General features: G+C 32.4%; 1 long non-coding RNA gene and 1 pseudogene across 1 annotated transcript; one reads left to right on the forward strand and one right to left on the reverse strand.

Annotated features, from left to right (window-relative positions):
• Positions 1-5,716: 5,716 nt before the first annotated feature.
• LOC147475896 (uncharacterized) lies at positions 5,717-6,663 on the forward strand (annotated as a pseudogene).
• Positions 6,664-6,752: 89 nt separating this feature from the next.
• LOC147475897 (uncharacterized) lies at positions 6,753-7,342 on the reverse strand. Its single transcript, XR_015208702.1, has 3 exons — positions 7,246-7,342; positions 6,979-7,135; positions 6,753-6,874 (listed from the first exon to the last, which is right to left on the reverse strand). It is a non-coding gene; the product is annotated as an uncharacterized LOC147475897 (long non-coding RNA).
• Between the last annotated feature and the right edge of the window lie 586 nt (positions 7,343-7,928).

The following is a 7,928-nucleotide window of genomic DNA, read 5'->3' on the forward strand; positions in this document are numbered from 1 at the left end:
CAACGTTGCAAAACGTGGTACACTTCGTTACCCAAATTTGCTCAAAAAAAAATTTATACACCAATTGTTGATTTCGTGTATAGTTCGTTACCCATCTATATGTTTTTATATATAACTTGTAACAAGGATTCTTTTATATACACCAATGTTTTTTTATATATATGCCATTGTAACAAGGATGATATTGCAGTTTTCTTTTGGTTAACGTTTCCAATTCCTTAATCTATCTTTACTACTTTTGAATTTCTAAATTTGTTGTCATTATTGTGCAATTTGAAGATCAATTTACATAACCTTATCCCTAATCAATCAATTATTCTAGGCAAAATATTGGGATAGAAATACCAATAATTTTGCGAGAGTATTAGGGGGTGTTTGGGTCCTATTTATTTATTTATTGTCAATAAATATTTATTAGTGAAAAAACGGTTTTTGATAAAATAAACATGTTTGGTCTCCATTTTTTTGAAAAGTAGCTTATCACCCCAAAAAAACATTTTTTATGATAAATAGCAAAAACTTGTTTTACATGTTAAAATACAATTTTTTTTTTTCTTACTCTCATCTTCCGCCAAAGGCAAAAGGACTGTCCCATGCCTACTATTAGTGAAATATACCATGATATATCAAGATATTTCGAGAAGTATTGCGAAATTGACTGGTTTGATAAAAATTGTTTTTAATAAAAATCTCAACCAAACATGTTTATTCAAAACTTGTTTTTAGAATAATTTTTTTTTTCAGAAAAATATTTTTTAAGAAAAACTGTTTTTTTTTTAAATAAATCCAAACACCCGCTTAGGTACCGATTTTTTTATAGAATCGTCTAGGTTCAATCATATACATATAGTGTTTTGATGGAAATGACTTTCCAGAATTTGTCATCAGATAGATGGAAATGTCATTTATCATATCACACATTTACACGTGAGTAGCTTGCAAGCATGTGTTCTCTAGTAGTATTAATTAATTAATTATTACTTTCAATATTATTTTTAATTATTAAACTGAAAATAATATTGAATGTAATCTCAAGAATATAATATTGATACCTATTTTAAAATTAAATGTATAATATAATAATATTTATAATGAACAAATTGGGAAAAACATGGGGAGATGTGTGGCATTAGTTGAACCATTTGGACAACATGACACGTGGAAAAATCTCAAGAATAAAGAGCACTAATATAAAGTGTTGTTGCTTTTGGACAAGAGTAGCACTGATTCTCTTACATCATCATCATTAGCTACACACCGTCCACAAGCAGATATCGAGGTGAGAATTTAAAAGATTTGTTTTTTTTTTTACTTTTTCTCTCATCATTACCCAACATGATTGTAATAAATGTAGTGTATGGGTTTTCACATTTGGAATTTAAAAAGCTAAACGATAAATAGATACGTAGTTATTAATCTTTTTTAAGTAAAAAGTAAACTACATGGAAAGTTTTATATGCCACTAGCCTACTATTGGATTGACAACTGCTGCATTGATTTGCTACTGAGTAGGCATTGAACATTTTCTTCTCTGATGAAATGAATCTATTTGTTTGTGGGCTTGTCTATATTTGATATTTATTTGTGGTCTATTTTGGAGGGTGGGGTTAATTAGGACTTCTTGTTGACTAAGTTTGATATTCTCTATGTCATTTATGAATATATAAATAGTTAAGAAAGTCATTCTTACCAATGAAATTTATGATTAGTTTAATGATTCTCGTACATTTGATTTAACCTAAGTTATTTTATGATTTTCAGTTGACTATTGCCTAACAGATGGTGAGTTTTAGAGTCCTTGCAATAATTTCTATGCTTTTGCATTGTGTTGCATACTTTTGGGGCCTTTTTGGAGAGACATTTGAGAAAACAATATCAATGGTGGCTAGATTGGGAACTTTACTACATGTTCAAATTGAGTTTGGGGAACTTAATAGTGCTTACATTAGTGTGGGAGAGACCCCTATTTCAAGGATGGGGAGTTATTGAAATATTGTCATGCAGTTCACATTATCTTAGCATATTTGTAAGCATGTGGCTAACTATAGCTAGAGTTAGAGTGCCGAACTGGGCGGTGAGATTATGTATCTACTACATCTATCATCATTGCAAACAGTGTGGTCATGTTTAGTGTAATCCGTTATGTTTGTTCTAAAAACACCAATAATGTAATTGTTGTTGATCAAATGGAGAATGAGGCTGCTGGTGGTGATGGGCAAGAAAATAGATAGGCTAATGAAATCGCTAAAATCTAGTAGGGGTTGAAATTAAGTTATTTATGAGTAAAACTAGAAAAATTTAAAACCAAAATGTTTTTTAAATAAATAAATAAAATAAATTTTGTTTGGCAAGAAGATGTAACTCTATCATATAACAAATTCAGAGTTTTGTAATTTGTAACATAATAAAAACATCAATACCAAATTTTTAATCGTGTTGAAATTGCAATTACACGATGTTAGCTACTACTTCTAATAGATCGAACAATTTCCTCCTTATAACAACTGACTAGTAATCATTATTTGTTAACTTATTATTTATTTATTTATTTACTATTGTTAACCTAAAAATTGAGAGAGAGAGAGAGAGAGAGAGAGAGAGAGATTATTGTTTTGCTATATTTTATACCACAAAATATTAGAGAATAATGTATGAATATACATGTGATAAAATTGTCTAATTAGGGCAAAAATACAAAAAGGTGTTGTTACCGAAGTATTAAAGTCTGTAAAATTATAATTCGTAGTTTTTTTTATTATGGTCGGTAAAATCAATTGGTATTCTGAGCTAATGTTATTATTACATCCAAACGGAATAACTCTTACTTGGAATTGATCTAAATCTTTATTGTTTTTTTTGTTTATAATCTTCAATTTGGATATCATAATCTTTATGATTTGTAGATTTGTGTTATTGTTAATTTAGTATAAGCATCATTGGAATTGTTTGATTTTACAATTTTTTTGGCTCAAATGGATAAAAGTTTGTTTTTTTATTAAAATTGTTGTTGTTACTAATCTATATTAAAATGTCAAATGGATAAAAGTTTGTTTTTTATTAAAATTGTTGTTGTTAGTTAGAGTTTGGTTTTTGTCACTGAGTTTGTTCTATGGAAAGATTTAGATGAGGAATGTATTGAATGGTTTGGGTGAATTCGTTTAGAGCCTACGTTGGCTAAGCAACATGGAAAATGTGGTCATCCAACAAGTACCCACAATGAAGAACAACATGTGTTCTTTGTTGATTTTTTCAATTAGTATATCGATTGCAACAATAAAAACCTAGGCCATTCCAAGACACCATTTCCGGTCGTTCTCAATCCATAACATGTTATTTAAATGAATCACCAACAAATCTTTCAAACCCATCTGTAAAATTGAGTTCGCCCATTTATGTTTTATGTGTACGTATTATTACGGGTTCATGGTATGGTGTGAAGCAACTTATGTAAATAGTGAACTTCGTAAAAGTGTCGGATTAAGGTTTTTGCCACCCAAACTTTCTTACAAAACTAGCCATTTGGCCCTGCCTATGGCCGGACTTACTACATAGATAGCTAATGAATCAAAAGCCTAAAGTCCACTTAAATAAATAATATATGTATATTGATAGCTAATTATTCATTGCTTATAATATATGTATACTTTGTTTGAAGGGTTTATGTTATTCTAATTTTTTTTTGAAAGGTTTTGATTATATTTTTGGGTTATTATTGTCTTAAATAACATTTCTTATCATCCTCACCTATATAAACTATCAAAATATAACGCAACAATCAAGGAATAGAACACTCAAAACATACCATATGTTTAAGCGATAACCAAATTATATTCATTGTGCATAATGATCATCTTGTTGTTGAGTTGCACATAACCTATATCATATCTAACTATGAGTCAATAAGTAAATATTGAGATAGATAGAAATTTTATATCCAAAACATCAATGAGTAAATACTAAAATTTAACATATAATAGCAAAGCTCAAGCCATTGCTTGAGGTCTCACTGAGAAGCCATCAACATTGTAAGCAAAGCATCAGGCCATTGCTAATGTGCTATAAATAATGGAATACAAAACACTATATCTTGGCTATCATATAGCTATCTTCCTATCATACACCAAACATGGACCATTGTAAAAGCAGTCATTAGCAACAAATCAAACCAATCGACTTTAGACCCTAAAGCAGGAAAAAAGATATTGCAGATAGATGGTATTGAACAAAATAAACAAATAAAAGGATCCTTGCAGTCGTGAATTTGATCCTGCAACCTTGCCCATGAACTAACTTTATATTGTTGTTTCAATAGCGAAAAGAAGTGCTAGCATCAAAACGCGTAAAATTATTTTTTACCAAAACAAACAAAAAATACAATGATAAACAAAATTCTTAAAAAGCAAGTCATGCACCATATTTGCATATGGAAAGGGCATAACAAACTAAATAATTCCATAAATTGTACGATATCATGTTTCTCTGTAAAAGACAGAGTCTAAGGAAATTGACACAATTCTAAGTGCAACAAAGGCTCTGCGTCATAGTTGTAAAAAATAATATTATTTCAGAGTTTGCAAGAGGTTTGTTCAAAAGTGATTAATTGAAACTTTGAAGCAACGCCAAAAAACAATCCTTTGTTGAAATGAATGGAAACAAAATAGAACACTCAAGGAAGAAGTGTACAGATCAAGGAGTAAAAAAAAGCGATCCCACATTTCTTACCTATCATTAGCAACTACACCATCGCTAGTGATACATTAAGTTAGTTTACATAATTAGAAATAAACCTCGTTAGTTTTGAAAATACAGAAATGAAATTAAGGGGTGTGATGTGACCTCTCAATATCATCAACTATTGGGATTGGACCATGATTTCTCTTGTAGAAGAAATCCATAGGAGTCACATATGAGGAAATAAATATAATTGAATTAAGAAATTGAGGAAAACAAAAGCTAGGGGAATTACCTGTCGGGGTCTCTTCAAAAAAAAAAAAAAAAAAAAAACGATCAATTTGACTTGGAGTAACAGAACATTTAGGCGTATAGAGTTGGAGCGAGCGCGCAGTTCAATTCGAACTTCGAAGGCACGGGAATCATTGCAACTGTTCAGAAGGCTAGATGATTTTTTTTTTTTTTTTCTTTAAGAGAGTTTGGGGTTTTCTAGGGGGATGGCGAACAATTGAAAAACCAAAGAAAAAACAAAAACCGAGCGTTTCGATTTGTTGTTCTTATAATTTGAAATCAAGGGTTTCTTGAGTTAATACTTTGGAGGAGGGGCAGAGGGAGAAAAGATAAATAAGGATAATAGAGTATTTCATTTTTTTACTGCCGAATTCTTGAAAAAGCTGAGGTGTCCTACTAAGAGAAAAAAAGGGGTTGGCGTGTCTTAAAGTTTCATCCCCTTAGTTTCCGAACTTGATATCTAGAGTTTCCATAAGTTAAGCAGTAACTTTATAAAGAAACCAATCAGAAAATAATCAATTATTCAAAAATAAGAAAATGCTCAGAAGAAATTAAGTATAACAAAACAAAATGGATCACAGAAGAAGCCAAAGCACATTCATATATTCAATTAACTGGAAGTACTAATGCTCAATATGCTCAATTATCTGGAAAAATGTTCTATTGCCCTGACGATATAAATATAATATAAAAAGTATTATCATTGGCTTGAGTTGTGACCCCTAAACAAACACACTAAGCACTAACAACCAGGTCGTTTAAAACGTTGCCTCCACTTTGACGTTGTATGCATAGGATAACTGCTGAAGAGATCTGATGATTTTTTTGTTGGTGGTGTTGTTTTCCAGTGCAATCACGGACACTTGTATGGCCATGGAAGAATGGGTTGATAATTCTCAAGCAGAGACAGCTCTGAGCAACATTCTCTCTCATGTGTCGATCCGAGGACGTCCAACATGACCCTAGTCCAGAGTAAAGAAGTCATTAGCAATATCGTGAATGTTGTCAACACGGCAATATACTCCTATGCCAACACAAATCCGTCTCCTTGGGCCATTAACTACTATAATCAGTCTGGGTCGTTGATACCACCTCTTTGTTCCCCATTTGACTCTGAGCTTAATGATCGACAATGTGGACCTCAAGAGGTGTCATTTTCAAATGCATTGTCGGTATGTCTACATGAACTTTTAGCTGCCAAACTTATTTTTCTCAAGCTGCTTTAGTGTTGATGAATAATTAACATTAATCCAGGAGAAGAAACTATAAAAAGGGTATCAGTTTTGATTAATTCCATTTCTCTGGCTTTTATAAAAAAAATTCAGGTGTGGCAAAACTACACATGTGTAACATCGTCATCAGGTTTTTGCACCACAGTTGGGAGGATAACCCCAGACTTCTATACACAGTTAGTAGCAGCTGTGAACATGAGTTAGGCCCTCGATCACTATGCCCCGCCCTTGCTTGGTCTTCAAGATTGTAATTTCGTGAGGGAAACATTCAGAACCATCACTTCGATTACATCGCCCACCCTTGGAACATTACCTTCAGATGGTGGTTGTTGGTCTGGGACTCATTTCTGCAGGTGTCATGCTTTGCCTAATTCTTTGGATTCTGTATGCAAACCGCCCCCAAAGGGAGGAAGTGTTTGTGAAGCAATCCTTACCAATAAGTGGTCCCGACAAAGAACAACATCCATAGTCGCAGCAATAATAAACTATCCCCACCGTGTGGGAACATAACAGAACAAAATGGATCACAGAAGAAGCCAAAGCACATTCATTCACAAGTTTCATTTCCTGCCCTGAAAGCTAACTTATCAATAAGATAAGTAGCAACTGCTTTGCCGCTTCACAACATCTTTGTTTGTGAAATCCTTGGCGTAATTTACTCTTATATTTTCAATGTATTCCTGCACAGATACCGATTAATGTACAATTATTATCACATATGCACACAAACAGTACTCAAGAACAAACATAAAAAACAATACATGGAAATGAGTTGAGAATTTACTTTCAGCAGCCTAGCCTTCTCATATTTTTCCTTGTCACTTTGGCATTTTAATGAACTGCTAGCTGCCAAGAATACATACTTGAATTTTTTTGGATTGATAGGGTCATTCCAAAATGCTAACCATGTAACAGTATTGTCATGCTTTATTTCTTTCCACCTGCAAGCCACCCCAAATAAATTAACCCTTGGAAGGATAACAGAATAAATCCTCATTCACACCTCAAAACACAAAATAAGTGCAATCTTAATGCAATTGGATTCAGGAACCTTTCACCAGGTATTGAGCACTCCGGAACTGGAGCACCTTTTCCTATATTGATGGTAATATCTCTTGGATGAATGCGCTTTTTCAGTTTTCTTATCTGAAAGCATAAAAACCAATAAGACTACATATAATAACCTCTATGATAAAAATAAACTCTATTAATAGCCATTATAAGCTTTTAATCGCATGCTTTTCTAAAAATCAATCATTTTATAAACAACAAAGTATATAACCTTGGGATGCTCTCCACGCCACGAATTGAAAGTCCCCGTGGTTCAACTCTAAAGTTTCCAACCTGAGATTGAGAATGTCACATCCATTAAAAAAAAAATGTAAACCTTGAATAAATTAGCATGTACCTAAAATTACATATGCATATAAAAAAACGTTTTCAGCGGAAAAACTAAACACCACCCCCACCCTTTTTTTTTGGGTAAAATGCAAGTACTCTAGGTGTATATATGCTATTACAAACGAAAACCATAATCAGCCGCTCATGACCATCCATAATGGGGACTATGTACTATGCAACAAAGCATAGCCCCTAAACAACACCAACTCTGGAGAATTGTGTATGATTTTTATCATTCTATGTTCCCAATTTCTCCAAACCACGACTTCGATATACACCATCATCTTAATTCTTTCTAATCAGAGTTTATACATGACTCAATCTGAGACCTAC

Source organism: Coptis chinensis, chromosome 9 (assembly GCF_015680905.1).
Source record: "Coptis chinensis isolate HL-2020 chromosome 9, ASM1568090v1, whole genome shotgun sequence".
NCBI classification, from domain to species: domain Eukaryota; kingdom Viridiplantae; phylum Streptophyta; class Magnoliopsida; order Ranunculales; family Ranunculaceae; genus Coptis; species Coptis chinensis.